Source organism: Dendrobates tinctorius, unplaced genomic scaffold (genome assembly GCF_039654945.1).
Source record: "Dendrobates tinctorius isolate UK_male_01 unplaced genomic scaffold, ASM3965494v1 ptg000051l, whole genome shotgun sequence".
NCBI lineage: Eukaryota > Metazoa > Chordata > Amphibia > Anura > Dendrobatidae > Dendrobates > Dendrobates tinctorius.
This window is the reverse complement of record NW_027361719.1, coordinates 11,585,245-11,606,003: the sequence shown is the minus strand read 5'-3', so window position 1 is coordinate 11,606,003 and position 20,759 is coordinate 11,585,245. Positions and strand designations below refer to the sequence as shown.

At 48.5% G+C, this 20,759-nt stretch overlaps 1 protein-coding gene across 3 annotated transcripts in view; it reads right to left on the bottom strand.

The window, feature by feature from the left end:
* Positions 1-19,532, bottom strand: part of LOC141091295 (uncharacterized) — a 52,154-nt gene extending 32,622 nt beyond the window's left edge. The window contains exons 1-2 of one of the 3 annotated variants that reach the window (XR_012232477.1): positions 19,283-19,524; positions 12,421-12,502 (exon numbers count right to left, since the gene is read on the bottom strand). The gene's annotated coding sequence lies outside the window, so the exon portion shown is untranslated. Of the gene's footprint in view, positions 1-12,420; positions 12,503-19,282 lie in introns of all 3 variants that reach the window. The other 2 variants (XR_012232476.1, XR_012232478.1) reach the window with 2 other exon arrangements.
* Between the last annotated feature and the right edge of the window lie 1,227 nt (positions 19,533-20,759).

The window sequence follows — 20,759 nt, the reverse complement described above, 5'->3', positions numbered from 1 at the left end:
GCCTTTTCCAGGGGCACCACGAGGAGGAACGGACTCACCCCCATACACTGCTTAGTCTTCTTCTGCTTATAAATAAGATAATATCATTTGCTCAGAGTATTAGTCTTATGCTTAATGTTCTTCTGCTTTGTTTTTTTTATGCTTCTTTGTCTTCTCTCTCTTGTTGTTCTGCATCTTGGTGGTTGTCTTCCTGTTCTTTGTCCTCTTGAACCAGCTGACGGTACTGGCACCCGGAGGGGCAGCAGAAGGAACAAGAGCCAATGGCACTACCGAGGACCAGCTGACGGTGCTGGAACCCGGTTACTAAGCAGGAGGTACCTGTGCTACAAAGCACTACCAAGGACCAGCAGACGTTGCCGGAACTCGGATACCGAGATGGAGGCACCTAGGCCAAACGCTCTGACGAGAACCAGCTGACGGTGCTGGAACCCGGAGGGGTAGCATAAGCTGCAAGAGCAAATGGAAATAGCGAGGACCAGCTGACAGTGCTGGCACCCGGAGGGGCAGCAGAAGGAATAAGAGCCAATGGCACAACCGAGGACCAGCTGACGGTGCTGGAACCCGGTTACTAAGCAGGAGGTACCTGTGCTACAAAGCACTACCAAGGACCAGCAGACGTTGCCGGAACTCGGATACCGAGATGGAGGCACCTAGGCCAAAGGCTCTGACGAGAACCAGCTGACGGTGCTGGAACCCGGAGGGGTAGCATAAGCTGCAAGAGCAAATGGAAATAGCGAGGACCAGCTGACAGTGCTGGCACCCGGAGGGGCAGCAGAAGGAATAAGAGCCAATGGCACAACCGAGGACCAGCTGACGGTGCTGGAACCCGGTTACTAAGCAGGAGGTACCTGTGCTACAAAGCACTACCAAGGACCAGCAGACGTTGCTGGAACTCGGATACCGAGATGGAGGCACCTAGGCCAAAGGCTCTGATGAGAACCAGCTGACGGTGCTGGAACCCGGAGGGGTATCAGAAGTTACCCCTGAAAAGCAAAGTTGGCATGCCGCAAGCTGGCCGCAGTTACCGAATCACACAGTCCTACAGGGGGTGCTTGTCCTACTGGCACTATGGAACAAACCTTTCTTACCAGAACCCGCAGTCCACATAGGAAGCACCTAAACTGCTGGCACCCTAGCCTCGGCTAACCCAACCGCAACACGACATGGCAACTTGGGGTGGCAAACTGACATTGACACTTCCCGGAAACAGCAGGCAGGGCTGGAACCAAGCTGGGCAGGAGGGAGTACCCGTGCCAAAGTCAGTTATGAGCAGCAACTGGCGATGTTGGAGCCCAGGACAAGCACTTAGCAGGCTGAGGCCTGATGTGCTGTCAATTGGGAGGCAGCAGGACAGATTGCCATCAAAACAGCAGGGGAACAGCTGACGTTACTGAACCCCACAAACACAGGAGCTAGTGTTTTACTCTGTGAAGACGGCACTTCCGAGCAACAACTGGCTGTGTTGAAGCCCAGGGACAAGCACGGAGCAGGCTTAGGCTGCATTGAAGAAATTTTAAGATCGGTTGTAGACTACTAATTTGAACCAAGCTCCACTTAGGCCTGTGGATTCACTGATTTTCGTATTTCCCCTGTCCTCCAACCCCGCCAGTTACAGCTCCGAAGTGGCGTCTGCACAATCCACACTTGTTCCTGTGTTACAGGTGTTCAGTCCGGTCAGTTAATCCCCTGATGTGTGTCCGGCAATGTCGCCTGCTCTGTCCACATTCCGATAATGGGAATGTGGACAGAGCAGGCGACATTGCCGGACACACATCAGGGGATTAACTGATCGGACTGAACACCTGTAACACAGGAACAAGTGTGGATTGTGCAGACGCCACTTCGGAGCTGTAACTGGCAGGGTTGGAGGACAGGGGAAATACGAGAGACAGTGGAGCCACAGGCCTAATTGGAGCACGGTTAAAAATCAGTAGTGGTACGACTGTGTAGGCAGCAGGAGACTTTGCCATCCACACAGCAGGGGATCAGCTGACATTACTGAACCCCACTGAGACACGGGAGCAAGTATCTCTTTCCGTGTGGACGGCACTTCCGAACTACAACTGGCTGTGTTGAAGCCCAGGAAATAGGAGGGTGTAGGCAGAGGCCTACTGTATTTTGAATGAGTTTACAGCAGGAGAGACTGCCATCCACAAAGCAGGGGATCAGCTGACGTTACTGAACCCCACTGAGACATGGGAGCAAGTATCTCTTTCCGTGTGGACGGCACTTCCGAACTACAACTGGCTGTGTTGAAGCCCAGGAAATAGGAGGGTGTAGGCAGAGGCCTACTGTATTTTGAATGAGTTTACAGCAGGAGAGACTGCCATCCACACAGCAGGGGATCAGCTGACGTTACTGAACCCCACTGAGACACGGGAGCAAGTATCTCTTTCCGTGTGGACGGCACTTCCGAACTACAACTGGCTGTGTTGAAGCCCAGGAAATAGGAGGGTGTAGGCAGAGGCCTACTGAATTTTGAATGAGGTGACAGCAGGAGAGACTGCCATCCACACAGCAGGGGATCAGCTGACGTTACTGAACCCCACTGAGACACGGGAGCAAGTGTCTCTTTCCGTGTGGACGGCACTTCCGAACTACAACTGGCTGTGTTGAAGCCCAGGAAATAGGAGGGTGTAGGCAGAGGCCTACTGTATTTTGAATGAGTTTACAGCAGGAGAGACTGCCATCCACACAGCAGGGGATCAGCTGACGTTACTGAACCCCACTGAGACACGGGAGCAAGTATCTCTTTCCGTGTGGACGGCACTTCCGAACTACAACTGGCTGTGTTGAAGCCCAGGAAATAGGAGGGTGTAGGCAGAGGCCTACTGAATTTTGAATGAGGTGACAGCAGGAGAGACTGCCATCCACACAGCAGGGGATCAGCTGACGTTACTGAACCCCACTGAGACACGGGAGCAAGTATCTCTTTCCGTGTGGACGGCACTTCCGAACTACAACTGGCTGTGTTGAAGCCCAGGAAATAGGAGGGTGTAGGCAGAGGCCTACTGTATTTTGAATGAGTTTACAGCAGGAGAGACTGCCATCCACACAGCAGGGGATCAGCTGACGTTACTGAACCCCACTGAGACACGGGAGCAAGTATCTCTTTCCGTGTGGACGGCACTTCCGAACTACAACTGGCTGTGTTGAAGCCCAGGAAATAGGAGGGTGTAGGCAGAGGCCTACTGAATTTTGAATGAGGTGACAGCAGGAGAGACTGCCATCCACACAGCAGGGGATCAGCTGACGTTACTGAACCCCACTGAGACACGGGAGCAAGTATCTCTTTCCGTGTGGACGGCACTTCCGAACTACAACTGGCTGTGTTGAAGCCCAGGAAATAGGAGGGTGTAGGCAGAGGCCTACTGTATTTTGAATGAGTTTACAGCAGGAGAGACTGCCATCCACACAGCAGGGGATCAGCTGACGTTACTGAACCCCACTGAGACACGGGAGCAAGTGTCTCTTTCCGTGTGGACGGCACTTCCGAACTACAACTGGCTGTGTTGAAGCCCAGGAAATAGGAGGGTGTAGGCAGAGGCCTACTGTATTTTGAATGAGTTTACAGCAGGAGAGACTGCCATCCACACAGCAGGGGATCAGCTGACGTTACTGAACCCCACTGAGACACGGGAGCAAGTATCTCTTTCCGTGTGGACGGCACTTCCGAACTACAACTGGCTGTGTTGAAGCCCAGGAAATAGGAGGGTGTAGGCAGAGGCCTACTGTATTTTGAATGAGTTTACAGCAGGAGAGACTGCCATCCACACAGCAGGGGATCAGCTGACGTTACTGAACCCCACTGAGACACGGGAGCAAGTATCTCTTTCCGTGTGGACGGCACTTCCGAACTACAACTGGCTGTGTTGAAGCCCAGGAAATAGGAGGGTGTAGGCAGAGGCCTACTGTATTTTGAATGAGTTTACAGCAGGAGAGACTGCCATCCACACAGCAGGGGATCAGCTGACGTTACTGAACCCCACTGAGACACGGGAGCAAGTGTCTCTTTCCGTGTGGACGGCACTTCCGAACTACAACTGGCTGTGTTGAAGCCCAGGAAATAGGAGGGTGTAGGCAGAGGCCTACTGAATTTTGAATGAGGTGACAGCAGGAGAGACTGCCATCCACACAGCAGGGGATCAGCTGACGTTACTGAACCCCACTGAGACACGGGAGCAAGTATCTCTTTCCGTGTGGACGGCACTTCCGAACTACAACTGGCTGTGTTGAAGCCCAGGAAATAGGAGGGTGTAGGCAGAGGCCTACTGTATTTTGAATGAGTTTACAGCAGGAGAGACTGCCATCCACACAGCAGGGGATCAGCTGACGTTACTGAACCCCACTGAGACACGGGAGCAAGTATCTCTTTCCGTGTGGACGGCACTTCCGAACTACAACTGGCTGTGTTGAAGCCCAGGAAATAGGAGGGTGTAGGCAGAGGCCTACTGTATTTTGAATGAGTTTACAGCAGGAGAGACTGCCATCCACACAGCAGGGGATCAGCTGACGTTACTGAACACCACTGAGACACGGGAGCAAGTATCTCTTTCCGTGTGGACGGCACTTCCGAACTACAACTGGCTGTGTTGAAGCCCAGGAAATAGGAGGGTGTAGGCAGAGGCCTACTGTATTTTGAATGAGTTTACAGCAGGAGAGACTGCCATCCACACAGCAGGGGATCAGCTGACGTTACTGAACCCCACTGAGACACGGGAGCAAGTATCTCTTTCCGTGTGGACGGCACTTCCGAACTACAACTGGCTGTGTTGAAGCCCAGGAAATAGGAGGGTGTAGGCAGAGGCCTACTGTCTTTGTAATGCGGAGACAGCAGGAGAGACTGCCATCTCCACAGCAGGGGAACAGCTGGCAGTGCTGAACCCCACTAACACTTGAACGAATGTGTTTGGCTCTGTGGAGACGACACTTCTGAACACCAACTGACGCTGTTGGAGCCCAGGATTAGGCGAGGAGCAGGCTGGGGCCTACTGGATTTTGGCAGGTGAAGGCAGCAGGAGACTTGCCATCTCCACAGCAGGGGAACAGCTGGCAGTGCTGAACCCCACTAACACTTGAACGAATGTGTTTGGTTCTGTGGAGACGACACTTCTGAACACCAACTGACGCTGTTGGAGCCCAGGATTAGGCGAGGAGCAGGCTGGGGCCTAATGGTTTTTGGCAGGTGAATGCAGCAGGAGACTTGCCATCTCCACAGCAGGGGAACAGCTGGCAGTGCTGAACCCCACTAACACTTGAACGAACGTGTTTGGCTCTGTGGAGACGACACTTCTGAACACCAACTGACGCTGTTGGAGCCCAGGATTAGGCGAGGAGCAGGCTGGGGCCTACTGGATTTTGGCAGGTGAAGGCAGCAGGAGACTTGCCATCTCCACAGCAGGGGAACAGCTGGCAGTGCTGAACCCCACTAACACTTGAACGAATGTGTTTGGCTCTGTGGAGACGACACTTCTGAACACCAACTGACGCTGTTGGAGCCCAGGATTAGGCGAGGAGCAGGCTGGGGCCTACTGGATTTGGGCAGGTGAAGGCAGCAGGAGACTTGCCATCTCCACAGCAGGGGAACAGCTGGCAGTGCTGAACCCCACTAACACTTGAACGAACGTGTTTGGTTCTGTGGAGACGACACTTCTGAACACCAACTGACGCTGTTGGAGCCCAGGATTAGGCGAGGAGCAGGCTGGGGCCTACTGGATTTTGGCAGGTGAAGGCAGCAGGAGACTTGCCATCTCCACAGCAGGGGAACAGCTGGCAGTGCTGAACCCCACTAACACTTGAACGAATGTGTTTGGTTCTGTGGAGACGACACTTCTGAACACCAACTGACGCTGTTGGAGCCCAGGATTAGGCGAGGAGCAGGCTGGGGCCTACTGGATTTTGGCAGGTGAAGGCAGCAGGAGACTTGCCATCTCCACAGCAGGGGAACAGCTGGCAGTGCTGAACCCCACTAACACTTGAACGAATGTGTTTGGTTCTGTGGAGACGACACTTCTGAACACCAACTGACGCTGTTGGAGCCCAGGATTAGGCGAGGAGCAGGCTGGGGCCTACTGGATTTTGGCAGGTGAATGCAGCAGGAGACTTGCCATCTCCACAGCAGGGGAACAGCTGGCAGTGCTGAACCCCACTAACACTTGAACGAACGTGTTTGGCTCTGTGGAGACGACACTTCTGAACACCAACTGACGCTGTTGGAGCCCAGGATTAGGCGAGGAGCAGGCTGGGGCCTACTGGATTTTGGCAGGTGAAGGCAGCAGGAGACTTGCCATCTCCACAGCAGGGGAACAGCTGGCAGTGCTGAACCCCACTAACACTTGAACGAATGTGTTTGGCTCTGTGGAGACGACACTTCTGAACACCAACTGACGCTGTTGGAGCCCAGGATTAGGCGAGGAGCAGGCTGGGGCCTACTGGATTTTGGCAGGTGAATGCAGCAGGAGACTTGCCATCTCCACAGCAGGGGAACAGCTGGCAGTGCTGAACCCCACTAACACTTGAACGAATGTGTTTGGCTCTGTGGAGACGACACTTCTGAACACCAACTGACGCTGTTGGAGCCCAGGATTAGGCGAGGAGCAGGCTGGGGCCTACTGGATTTGGGCAGGTGAAGGCAGCAGGAGACTTGCCATCTCCACAGCAGGGGAACAGCTGGCAGTGCTGAACCCCACTAACACTTGAACGAATGTGTTTGGCTCTGTGGAGACGACACTTCTGAACACCAACTGACGCTGTTGGTGCCCAGGATTACGCATGCCGCATGCAGAGGCCAATGGGCAGCGGTTTTTATGGAGGTTGTGGACTACTACTGATTCTAACCATGCTCCACTTAGGCCTCTGGCTCCACTGTCTCTACTATTTACCCTGGCCTCCAACCCCGCCAGCTACATCTCTGAAGTGGCGTCAGCACAATCTACACTTGTTCCTGTGTTACTGGTGCTCAGTCCCATCAGTTGATCCCCTGATGTTTGTCCGGCAAGTTCGCCAGCTCTGTCCTCATTCCCACTACTGGTTATGGGAATGTGGACAGAGCAGGAGACCTTGCCGGACACACATCAGGGGATAAACTGATGGGACTGAGCCACAGGAACACAGGAACAAGTGTAGATTGTGCTGACGCCACTTCAGAGATGTAGATGGCGGGGTTGGAGGTCAGGGGAAATAGTAGAGACAGTGGAGCCAGAGACCTAAGTTGGGCACGGTTAAAAATCAGTAGTGGTTTGAATGTTGATGGAGCTGGTGACTCTGCCGTCCACACAGCAGGGGATCAGCTGGCATTACTGAACCCCAGTAACACAGGAGCTAGTGTGTTTCTCTGTGCAGACGACACATCTGAGCGACAACTGGCTGTGTTGAAGCACAGGGATTATAGTTCAGGTGGTAGAAAAATGAACACACCAGCAGACCTGGATACAGTTGCCAACCACTAATTTAGTCTGTAAGAGGAATGGCAAAGTCTTTGGAGATCCAGGCCTTGTTCATTTTCAGAAAAGTCAGCCGGTCAACATTATCGGAAGATAGTCGCGTGCGACGGTCTGTTAGTACACCACCTGCGGCACTAAAGACACGTTCCGATAATACACTGGCAGCAGGGCAAGCCAGCACCTCCAATGCATACTGGCTAAGCTCTGGCCATGTATCCAGCTTAGAGACCCAAAACTTGAAGGGGGAAGAGCCATCTGGGAGTACAGCGACAGGGCAAGACATGTAGTCTGACACCATCTGACGGAAGCGTTGCCTCCTGCTGACTCGAGGCGTCGCTGATGGTGTAGACAATTGTGGTGGACACACAAAACTTTGCCACATTTGGGCCATAGTGGTCTTGCCTTGTGCTGCGGCACTGCCTCTGCTCCCTCTTTGTGCAGAGTTTCCTCCACTGCCTCGACGCACAGAGCTGCTTTGTAAAGCACTTGCAACAATGCTGTCGGGTGGAATGGAAAACATTATGGACTGCACCAGTGACTCTTCGTACTCCCGCATTTTACGCTCCCGGTTCAACGTTGGTATGAGCCTTTGTACGCTGTCCCGGTAGCGAGGATCTAGGAGGGTGTACACCCAATAATCAGCCGAGACGAGAATGTGGGCGATGCGGCGGTCGTTTCTCAGGCACTGCAGCATGAAATCAACCATGTGCTGCAGACTCCCAACTGCCAAAGAACCGCTGTCCCCTGTTTGAGGCGTGACCTCGACCTGCTCTGCATCACCCCACCCTCGCTGTACATACTGAGTAGAGGTTTGTGTACCTCCCTCCTCTGGAGAGATGTCTTCCTCCTCCATCGACTCCTCCTCATCCTCCTCACAAAGTGTCCCCTGCCTAGGCCTTTGTGAGGAAACACGTAGCGCAGACTGTCCAGAAGCAGATGGCATTTGGGACTCCTCATCCTCCACCTCTTCTGAAACCTCATCCCTTAGTGCTTGCAGTGTTTGTTGAAGCAGGCAGATAAGGGGGACAGTCATGCTGACTAGTGCATCATCTGCACTCGCCATCCGCGTGGATTCATCGAAGGCACGCAAAACGAGGCAGATGTCCTTCATAGAGGCCCACTCAATGGTGCTGAAGTGTGAACGGCGCACAGTGCGACTTGTTTGCGCCTGATGCAGCTGGTACTCCATGACTGCTGCCTGCTGCTCACACAACCGCTCCAACATATGTAACGTTGAATTCCACCGGGTGGGTAGGTCACATATGATGCGATGTTCTGGAAGGCCAAATCGTCGCTGCAGAGCAGCGAGGCGCGATCTTGCCGTGCTGGAACGTCGCAAGTGAGCGCACTCTATGCGGACCTTGTGCAACAGTGCATCAAGATCCGGATAGTCCCTCAGAAAGCTCTGCACGACCAAGTTAAGAACATGTGCCAGACATGGGATGTGTGTGAGGTTGCCTAGGCCAAGAGCTGCCACCAGATTTCGGCCATTGTCACACACTACCAAGCCCGGCTGGAGATTCGCTGGCCCAAACCACACATCGCTCTCCAGCTTGATAGCATTCCAGAGCTCCTGCGCTGTGTGGCTTCGATTCCCCAAAGAAATTAATTTGAGTACAGCCTGTTGACGTTTGGCCACGGCTGTGCTCATATCGGTCGTAACAGGCTCCTGCTCTGCTGTTTCTGAGGAACTTGAGTAGGAGGAGGAGTCTATGTGTACAGACTGGAGTCCTGCAATCCGTGGCGTTGGAAGAACACGTACAGCGCCACTCTCCAGATCCGTACCCGGCTCCACAACATTGACCCAGTGGGCAGTGAGGGAAAGGTATCGTCCCTGTCCATGGTTACTGGTCCACGCATCGGTGGTCAGGTGGACCTTGCTACTAACGGCGTTTAGTAGCGCATGTTTTATTTTGCCCTCAACATGTTTCTGCAGGGCAGGGACGGCTCGCCTGCTGAAATAAAAGCGGCTGGGCACGTTGTATTGGGGGACTGCCAATGCCATTAAGTCCCGGAAGGTGTCAGTGTCCACCAGCCTGAATGACAGCATTTCAACTGCCAGAAGTTTGGCAATGCCAGCATTCAGAGACTGTGCTCGGGGATGGTTTGCCGAGTAAGGGCGCCTTTTATCCCATGCCTGTGCTACCGATGGCTGTGATGGATGGGAACGTGCTGTTATGGGTGGAATCTGACAGGGTCTCCGGACAACAGTGGCAGAGGTTCTTCCTTGGCGATCCTGTGAGGAAGCCGAACCAGCAGTGTGTGAGCTGGAGGAAGAGGGCCCAACACGAACTGAAGAGGTGGTAGGTGGTGCTGTACGTTGGCCTACGTCTTGAGGGTGTCTCTGCAACTCCAACTCGTGCTTGGTGCGCACATGTTTCCACATATTTGTGGTATTGAGGTTGCTGACATTTCTCCCTCTTTTGACTCTCTGATGACACAGCTTGCATTTGACAAAGCAAATGTCATCTGCAACTGTGTCAAAAAAGGACCACGCACTGCAACTCTTGTGAGCGCCCGGTTTGCCTTTGGAAGGAGGAATGCTCCTAACGGGTGCCGAAGTGGAGGGTACAGGCAACCAAGTCTTCCCCCTCCCTCTGCCTCCTGTTTTGGCCGGTAGGGGAATCTCTTCCTCCGAGCTGCTCCCACCACCTTCCTGTTGCTCACGCCATGATGGGTCAAGGACCTCATCATCTTCCCTCCCCTCTTCAAACAGCTGCTTCTCCGGGGTTGTCTCGCCAGCACCGTACGCACCAGAAAGTGGCAACTGAGTCTCGTCATCATCTGATGCGTACTGAGGTGTGCTGACCATAGGCACTGGCCCACTCGCCTCTTCAGATTCAGAGGGACAAAGAAGTTGCGCATCACTGCATACTCCCTCTTCTTCACATTCAGGAATGCTGCTTGGCTGGCCCCCTCTTTCCAAGCCAACAGATTCCGAGAACAGAAGTAGAGATTGTGATGGCTCCTGTCCATGTCTCTCTGACTGCCTGGGCACTTTGGCAGGTGGTGAAGAGACAGATGGTTGCTCTTCGGTGCTCTGACCCTGAGAGGATGCGGAAGTAATTGAAGTCGATGCGTTAGCTGCCATCCATCCGACAACGGCTTCAATTTGTTCCTCCCGCAGCAGTGGGGTACGTTGAGGTCCTACAAAGCTGCGCATAAAGGACTGTTGCCTGCTAAAACTGGGGGATGCTGATCCACTGGTGCCCGCAGCAGGCCCAGAATCCCCACGTCCTCTACCTGTAGAATCCCCACGTCCTCTCCCTGCAGAATCCCCACGTCCTCTCCCTGCTGAAACTCCACGCCCACGCCCACGCCCCCGCGCCTTACTCCCTGCCTTCTTCATCTTGCAAGACTGCTTAAGATAGGCAAAAAAGGACAAAGGGGGGCCTTAGTGTGCTTATTCCTGAACAGCTGGTTACAGGTACAAGAAACACTAATTTTATGAAGTGTGTGTGTGTGGACTAGACTTTAATAGGAGCTGATGTGGCGTACACAAGTTCAAAATGTAGTGTTTGGTGAACTTTTTATGTGGTTTCTTTGTTTGAAACAAACTCAAAGTATGAGAACAAAGAATTGAAACTGATAGTATCACCAACTTTTTGGAGCTATTACAATGCAGGCAGGTAACCTACAATGCAAAAGATGAGGCTCCAAAAAAATTGGGTAATACTAATCTGGCTGCGCCGGCAGGGCACAAGCCAGAAAAAAAGGCTCCTCTATCTACTCCTATATAGTGTTTGCAACCAACCAATGTTGATGGATACGGATGGATGCACACTAATAGGAGAAGAAAAAATGAGCTGCACTCAGAGACAAATATGTGTGAGGCAGTGACGCACGTTGAGCGTCCTACAACCAGACGTAGCTGCAGGACACTCTACTCAGCGTGAGCTGCACTCACACACAGTCAGAGACCTCTCAGACAGCCGTCAACAGTGCAGCTAAGTGGGCACTGGCACTGACAGGCTGCAGAAAGGCTCCGCTGTGTACTCCTATATAGTGTTTGCAACCACCGTAGATGGAGACGGATGGATGCACACTAATAGAAGAAAAAATGAGCTGCACTCAAATAAAAATATGTGTGAGGCAGTGACGCACGCTGAGCGTCCTACAGCCAGACGTAGCTGCAGGACACACTACTCAGCGTGAGCTGCACTCACACACAGTCAGAGACCTCTCAGACAGCCGTGAACAGTGCAGCAAAGTGGACACTAGCACTGAAAGGCTGCAGAAAGGCTCCGCTGTCTACTACTAGTGTTTGCAACCAACGTATATGGATACGGATGGAAGCACACTAGATTGAAATTATTTAAAAAATGCAGCTCAAAAAATAAAAGATGTATGAGGCAGCAGTGATCACACTGGGTGGCCTACAGCCTGACGTGGCTGCAGGACCCACTCCACAGCGTGAGCTGCACTCACACAGCCCTTGCAGACAGCTGTGAAAACAGCGCTGCTAGGGAAAAGCAAGCTACAGTGGTGGTTTATGTAGCCTGGATAAAGCACAATATTGTTTTTAGAATCGCTATTTCTAACTGTCCCTCACAGTCTTCTACAGCAGCCTGTCCCTAACTGAATTCACAGCAGAGTGACCAGAAATGGCGGCTGCGGTGGCTTTTATAGTGCATCATGACATCATTTCGGCAGCCAATCACAGCCATGCCAATAGTTAACATGCCTACATGCCTAACAGGATGTGCCCACACTTCGGAGGATTCCCATTGGCTTAATCAAAGCAAGCAGGCTCATAGCATGATGGGAACTTCCTATTCCGATTCCGATCCCGGAATCCGATATGAAAAAAGTATCGGAATTAAGTATCGGAATTCCGATACCGCTGATATCGGCCGATACCCGATACTTGCGGTATCGGAATGCTCAACACTAATTACAACCTTACAGTAATCGTATATTGGTAGATACCAGTTCCGCAGAACAAGTGATTACAGTACAGTTAGATATAGTAACTTACAGATGACGTTCTTTCTGATTCGGGTTGTTCACTTTTTTATCTGGCCCAGATCGACATGACAAATTCTCCAGCCAGGACTCATCTGTGCAGATTACAACAAAGGTACATTTGATTTCTCAGATTTCCAGAGCCGTCTCCATCTATTCCCATCCAACAAAAACTCCCCACTCTGTGTGCATTTGCAGTGTGGACCACAGACCCCAATTTTTAATCAATTATGTCATTACTAGGATTACTTCCACCCCCCAAAAATTAAAGTGTCCCGCAGAAAGTATTAATGCCCCTACTGTGCAAAGACCTGTATGCTCCTTTGAAGGATATAATATCACAAGAGCCCCCTTCCACCAACAAATACCCTTGAGTGTTCACTTAAAGTAACAATGTCCCCCCCATAAAAAAATAATTAAATAAGGGAATCTGAATGCCCTTATCAAATCTAATAATGTCCCCATTCATAACAAATAATGTCCTCTGAGCACCCACACAGCTCTGTATATTCATAATGATGGACCCCAAAACTCGCTATATATAGTAAAATGGCTACATAGCCCCTATATACAATATGATGTCCCCACTGCCTACTATATATAGTATGAGGCTTTACAGTTTCCCCACAAATAGTATGTCTCCAAAACCCCTTATATATAGTATGATGGTCCCCTACAGCTTTCTAATTGCGATATTATGTACCTTGCAGCTTCCTATATAAAGTATAATGATCCCGCATCCCCTCTATATATAGTATCATGTCCCTACAGCCCCCTATATGGAATATGGTGGCCCCACAGTGTATTTTATTTATATATATATTATATATAGTATGAAGATATCCTACTGCCCCACATATATAGTATGATGGTCCCCACAGCCCCACATACATAGTATATATAGTGAAATGGCCCCAGTTCCTACCGTAAATATAGTACGATGGCCCAAGTTGCCCATATATATAGTATGATGGCCCCATTTCATAATTTGCAATTATTTCTATGAAGTTATGGATAATACATGACTTATGTGCTGTCAATGAAGTTATAGTACTGAACACATCTATGGTACCAAACCCACACACTATGTTTTTTTTTTATCAATTCTATTTATTTTTCTATGGTTTAAGGTGATTGACCTGGCCAATGCTTTCTTCAGTTTATTTCTACATGCTGCAAGCCAGTACCTGTTTGTTTTCACATGAGGGCCAGCAATATATTTGGACTATGATGCCTCAAGGGGCACAGTATAGCCTCTCTATGTTCACCCGAGCCATGACCACGGTCCTGGAGCCCTGGAAGAGGATACATCCCACAGCCACTTCGTTTTACAATATATATGGATGACCTCTTCCCCTGACTGAAGACAGCCAAGCCAATACTGCTCTTCTACACATGCAACCTTTTTATAATTATTTCAAGACTTTCCAAGAAGGTAATCAGTGTGTTTTATATACTAAATTGCAATCACATTTTCACAGCTCTAGGACTGCCAGGCTATACCGAACTGTTTTGTCTGTTTGTCATGAAGAAGCCTGACCATGTAAATGGAGTCCTAACACAGCTTCACGGAGGAAGACAATGCCCTCCTGGCTTCTACTCTCCAAGACTTGACCAAGTGGCTCGTGGAGTCCCAACTTGCATGAGAACCGTGTTTGCAACCCACCTGTGCTGGACAAAGCTTCTGATATTTTTATGGGTCACCAGTTGAAGATCCTGGCCCAAAGCACCTGTCTGCAATGCCCTACTCTGCTCCCGGACGTCACCATCTCCAGATGTGCTGTCCATAATCCAGCTACTCTTCTACCTCTGCCAAAGGGGGGAGGAAGATGGAGGATGAAAACCACATCTCTGACACATTAGTGGAAGAGGTAGTCGACTCTGAAATGGCTGAACGCGATTGTCTTGCTGTCATGAGGCAAGAGAACACCTAGAAGATCCTGACCTGATGCTCTTTGTGGATAGACCAAGGTATGCAGACCAAGAAGGCCGTTCGCACACTGGTATAGCAGTAGCCACAGAAGTAACTTGCTGCCAGCAAAACCACTGCCTATATCCAAAGGGACTGCAGGCCTTGACAGAAGCATACGAGAGGTCCACTCAACATGAAGCTATCAAGATCAATCTGGAGAGAAAGAGACTTCATCACGGCTAACGGAACGCCGGTCAGACACCACAAAGCCATGCAAGAATTAATGGAGTCCTTGTTGATGCCAGGAAGAGTTGCGGTGGTAAAAGTAAAAGCACACACACTGGAGACACTTCAAGGGAAGCAGTGGGCAACAGGCTAGCTGAAGTAACAGCAAAAGAAGCAGCAGTAATACCGGTTGACACGGAAACAGAGGAAAAGGAATAACACTCCAGAAACAAGTATCCAAGGAAGAAAAGAAGAAATGGACCTAAGATGAAGTTATACAGGATGAAATACGCCAAAGGATGAACAAGGAAAATTTAAGGCCTCGAACAAAACTCTACATACTTGATGCTATACAGGAAACAGGGAAGTCATAGCATAAGAGTTTAGTCTTTCCCTTGGGTCACATACACGCACAAGTATAATTGCCTATATGTAGACTAAGTTTAAAAACATGTGACTAAAATGCATTTTCGAGTCTTTTCATCCATCCCAGATCCTGAGGACATAGGAGCCCACCAGATCCTGCCCGGTGACTGAGTCCTCATCACCAAGAGGTTCAACAGACGTACCCTTGAACCTAGAGATGACAGCCTGTTCCAAGTCCTGTCAACTATCGCAGCAGTCCATGGGTCCTCGCTTCCCACTGCAAGGAGATGCCGGATCCAGAGTCCAGTAGCGGCTGCCACTCTTCATCCGTCTGCACTTATCCTTCTCCTAGCTCAAGGGGTAGTCAGTCACCAAGGGGTAGTCACTCATGAGAAGGGCATACTGACTTTCTGGTATAATGTCTCCACCCCAAGAGTAACATATCAATTTGACTACTGTCTCACAATAAGAATGTCCAGGCCCCATGGCACAGTTTCATATCGGGGTTAATACACAATTCATCTGTGTCACTACTGTAGGGTCAAACTGGGGTCAAACTGTAAGGACTGGTCACTTGTTGGGTGGCACACTGGTGAAAGTGACTGGAGACATCAACCAGCCCAGGCCCTACAGCAAAGGGACAAATGGGGAATAAGCCTATTAAGTCGCATGACCCTGTCCAAAGCCCATTTTAAGGGTCAGAGTGGCCTTCCAGATTCAATACTCCCTGTCACTGCCACTCACTGCCCCAAGGAGGGATGCATAGTTCTGTACCTTACTATTGACAACCCTCCAGAATCAACAGTGAGCAAGGGTTATATGTACTAGGCTCAAGTACTAAACTTGGGAGGGAAAATGGTGACACAAAAGGTAAATTTTGGCTAAGAAGCATAGATACCAATGGGGGGCACACAGGGAGTACCTGACAAATTCAAAGTCGAGAACGAGACAATAGTTGTGTTTAAACCCACCATCCCTGTAAATAAGAATGCAAAGCGGATAAACTATTTATGCAATAATCAACAACGGTTTATAAAATATACTGGGGATGTCATAAAGGCAATTATTGACCTATTAAGTTTGCAAAAGTTATTTTATGTCCTTTGATCATATTTTCCTTAATTCTATGCTGCATAGTTCCATGCCTTAAGAAAATGATGATGAAAACTATGGAAACCACAGTGATGACCATGCATGCCGATTTTGAAGATCCCCTGTATGAAAGATGTCCCAATGAAAACATGCAAGCACCACCTCCGGAATATGCCTGCTTGAAGCAAGCCAACGAGGGAAAGTCCAGGATCTGACTTCCTCCTGTGCAAAGTCCGTTAGGAGGGGGTCCATCTACTAGAGATGGGTCGTCTCGTATATACGGTGAAGATTAGTTAGCTAGTTTCCAGCATTGATGAGATAGGTAGGCCGGGAGGACAGATCGATAGGTTCGACGAGATTAGGATTTTGATTTTGCATATCTCCAAAGGAGGGACTGTTAAGGGGAGAATATATGGCACATGAATATATACAAGAATCAAAATTGTACCATTATATAGACGCTTTGCTGAATAATAGGACCATGTTGCTTTAAGATACTTCTGATTTTCTGCTTAATTATTTCTGTGCAGGACCCACCTAGGCTTCATATAATACCGCAATACTGGGTGGATCGGGCTAAAGAACAATACTTATGTACACGGTGATTATGTAGCATATGAGATCAGTAAACAGTAACTCAGAAACGTACATAGTGATATGTAGCGGCATGGGAACGGTAAATAATAACTTAGAAATGTACCCATGATGTAATAACACAAACTCTGTATAAAAGCTGTTCATTTTTGGATTAAAGACAGAGAAGAATCATACTGACACGATACACCTTGTCTTGTGTATTCTTTTCTCCGTGCACGTACAATCTCTACCAAAGATCCAATTTGGCCACAGACAATTAAGACGGGCCACACCCTAGTGCGGCAGAATCAACAGTTGGCGCTCAAACAGTGGGGCTCAGGACGATACCAGATGATCACAGCCGCAACAAAATCTCCCCCAGGACGGACGTCTTTCCAGCAGGACGAGGCTGCAGCTCGAGACCTGGTGAGAAAATATATCATCTTACCTACCCTTCTGTATTCACGTCCGGCTGGGAGGAGATAGTTGGCTGTCTTCTCTGAACCCTTAAACTGACCACGTTTGAAAGTCCTGAGCCTACGGACTCGGTCAGGTATATAATTCCTTAATTGTCTGTGTGTATTATCCGGTCTAACCAATTCGGAGGGTGTGTCTAGAATCCATCTAGTATCTGATAAAAAACTATTTCATACTGCACTAGGGCTACTAGAAACAAAACAGAGCAGAGTACAAAGGGGGTGTTCACACGGGTTATCACCCTGGTTCCGACCTTAGACGGTCGAAGAAGTTATATATAGGTATATATATCAGATATATACATATAGGTGCTCACGTCCGGCCATACGCCCACGGTATAAACTGGGCCCGGTGACGTGAATGACACGGTATATATATATATTTTTAAGGAAAGAGGTGATTACTATTCTTCCCCCTCTGCTGAAATATCAACCACCTATCTAGAGGTGATTACCACTATTTACTACAAGTCCTAGCACCAAAAGCCCAGCCCTAGTTGCCTTGGTAACAAAAGAACAGTGAAAGGGATAAGGAATACATTCATAATAGTTTTTATGTTTTGAAGTATTGATGCATTGTTGAGACACGCCTGTCCGCAGCTCTCATATTGAATATACTGCCATACTGGTTAGACTGCTATTTCAGCTGCATTTCCTGAATCCAAAGAAATGTGAAATTAGAGAATTGGATAAACTAGTTTTGTTCTGCATACTATAATTATAAGGTTCGTTGTTAAAAAAATTTGTTCAGGTAGAAAGAGAATTACTTGAATGGTAATTGCTTGATTTGTACAGATATCTCTGTGAGATCCAAGGTCTATTGTTACTTTTTAGTTATTGTTTTACTAATGTCACTACATTTCTCTGTGAGATGTTTTCTTTGAAATGTTTTAAAGCGAAAGTTTTGAGGAAACAGAAATTTTAACAATTTTTCAGGTATTTTTATACTACGCAGTTTCTGGATATACAAAATTTGTGAAATACTCTGGTGTTAGTTGTTGGTTAATTTCCTATATTACTGTGTTCAAGATAGCTAGACATCACTATGTTCACTGAAGACCCCTTTACTCGGACATAAGGAGTACATACAGCTTTTACAGTCACATATCCAACTGTTTATAACCCCGTGAGAATTTGTTTCAAGACGCACACATACATATGTTTTTCAGATATACTCAGAATTCAGATGATAGAATGGGTGGGAGCGGTCAGTCAATATCTATAAGACAGATATGACCCATAGTGGAGTGAGAAAGAAAATGTACGTTAAGAAACCCTCTGATCACGAGGGGAGGAGCATTAGATAAGAAGGGATAGAAGAATGTGTTAATGAGTAGAGAGCAGCGTCCCAGCCTCAGGTGTTATGAGGTGTTACAGGACCCTGAAGCATTTTATAAGATGGCAGAGGAAGTTAGGAAAAAAAAAAAAGGGCATGAGGAGAGGAATATAACAATATTGCTGAATCTTGTGCAAAACAAATATTTACACAGGAAGATGTCAGTTGCAATATCTGCATTACATTCATTTATACTTCTATATACATTCCCGATGACTGGACGTGTGCCAGCTGTCAAACGCAGAATGCAGAATATAGTGAGACTTGTTCTGACTGTTAGATGAGCAACCCAAAGAGCCGTACCTTCTTTCCAACTATTTATATAGACGGCACGTCTTGTGCTACATCCTGTCCAGCATCCATTATAGTTTTATTAATTAATGTAGTTTATGAAAAGAATAATGAAGAAAAAGATGAATATGACATGGAGGTATATAAGTAAACAGAACCGGAGGAGACAGGAAATAAATAGCTCAGACTGATAATCTACAGTATTTATCGTTATATGGTGAGGGGACATAATTATCATCATCATCATCTTTTAAGCCTCAAAGCTCATACTTTTGTACACAATCTACTACATGCAAGGACTCCTGGAAATACCAGGAGACAGATACCCTAGTAAGCAGCTTGCCAGACCCCCCATTCTCCAGGATGTCATGCAGGGAAAAGGAGAACCTGTGGATAGTTTCTTCCACCGATGTAACAAAAAGTTTCTGGATCTCAGATTTGAAATGCAAATTAGTTCCAAGTTGGAAGAAGCTTGACACCCACCAACATCGAGCTCCAGATTTTAATAGGGTATTGGCATACTGATTCCACAACCCATGAAAGTACGTACTCTTACAGCCCGCCCCCCACAAAAATACAGTAGAGAAACAACATCTCTCACCCAGACCGAGGTTGAGGATACTCCTCTCAAATTCCTGGTGGGTCCTGATGCAATCAGAAGAGTAATCAGGGATATTGATCTACTTGCTGAAGAAGTATGTAGTCTTTTCTTTTTTACAGGACACATCTGTAGATCATGTGGGCGTTGAACAAATGGCACTGATCCCAGACTCAATATTGGCAGGCTGAAAATCCAGTTTGTAAAGGTGGGGCCGAAGCCAGTAGCCCTGCTGCCAAGGAAATTGCAATATTCATCCTATTTCACCCTCCATTTCATAATTTGCAATTATTTCTATGAAGTTATGGATAATACATGACTTATGTGCTGTCAATGAAGTTATAGTACTGAACACATCTATGGTACCAAACCCACACACTATGTTTTTTTTATCAATTCTATTTATTTTTCTATGGTTTACGGTGATTGACCTGGCCAATGCTTTCTTCAGTTTATTTCTACATGCTGCAAGCCAGTACCTGTTTGTTTTCACATGAGGGCCAGCAATATATTTGGACTATGATGCCTCAAGGGGCACAGTATAGCCTCTCTATGTTCACCCGAGCCATGACCACGGTCCTGGAGCCCTGGAAGAGGATACATCCCACAGCCACTTCGTTTTACAATATATATGGATGACCTCTTCCCCTGACTGAAGACAGCCAAGCCAATACTGCTCTTCTACACATGCAACCTTTTTATAATTATTTCAAGACTTTCCAAGAAGGTAATCAGTGTGTTTTATATACTAAATTGCAATCACATTTTCACAGCTCTAGGACTGCCAGGCTATACCGAACTGTTTTGTCTGTTTGTCATGAAGAAGCCTGACCATGTAAATGGAGTCCTAACACAGCTTCACGGAGGAAGACAATGCCCTCCTGGCTTCTACTCTCCAAGACTTGACCAAGTGGCTCGTGGAGTCCCAACTTGCATGAGAACCGTGTTTGCAACCCACCTGTGCTGGACAAAGCTTCTGATATTTTTATGGGTCACCAGTTGAAGATCCTGGCCCAAAGCACCTGTCTGCAATGCCCTACTCTGCTCCCGGACGTCACCATCTCCAGATGTGCTGTCCATAATCCAGCTACTCTTCTACCTCTGCCAAAGGGGGGAGGAAGATGGAGGATGAAAACCACATCTCTGACACATTAGTGGAAGAGGTAGTCGACTCTGAAATGGCTGAACGCGATTGTCTTGCTGTCATGAGGCAAGAGAACACCTGGAAGATCCTGACCTGATGCTCTTTGTGGATAGACCAAGGTATGCAGACCAAGAAGGCCGTTCGCACACTGGTATAGCAGTAGCCACAGAAGTAACTTGCTGCCAGCAAAACCACTGCCTATATCCAAAAGGACTGCAGGCCTTGACAGAAGCATACGAGAGGTCCACTCAACATGAAGCTATCAAGAACAATCTGGAGAGAAAGAGACTTCATCACGGCTAACGGAACGCCGGTCAGACACCACAAAGCCATGCA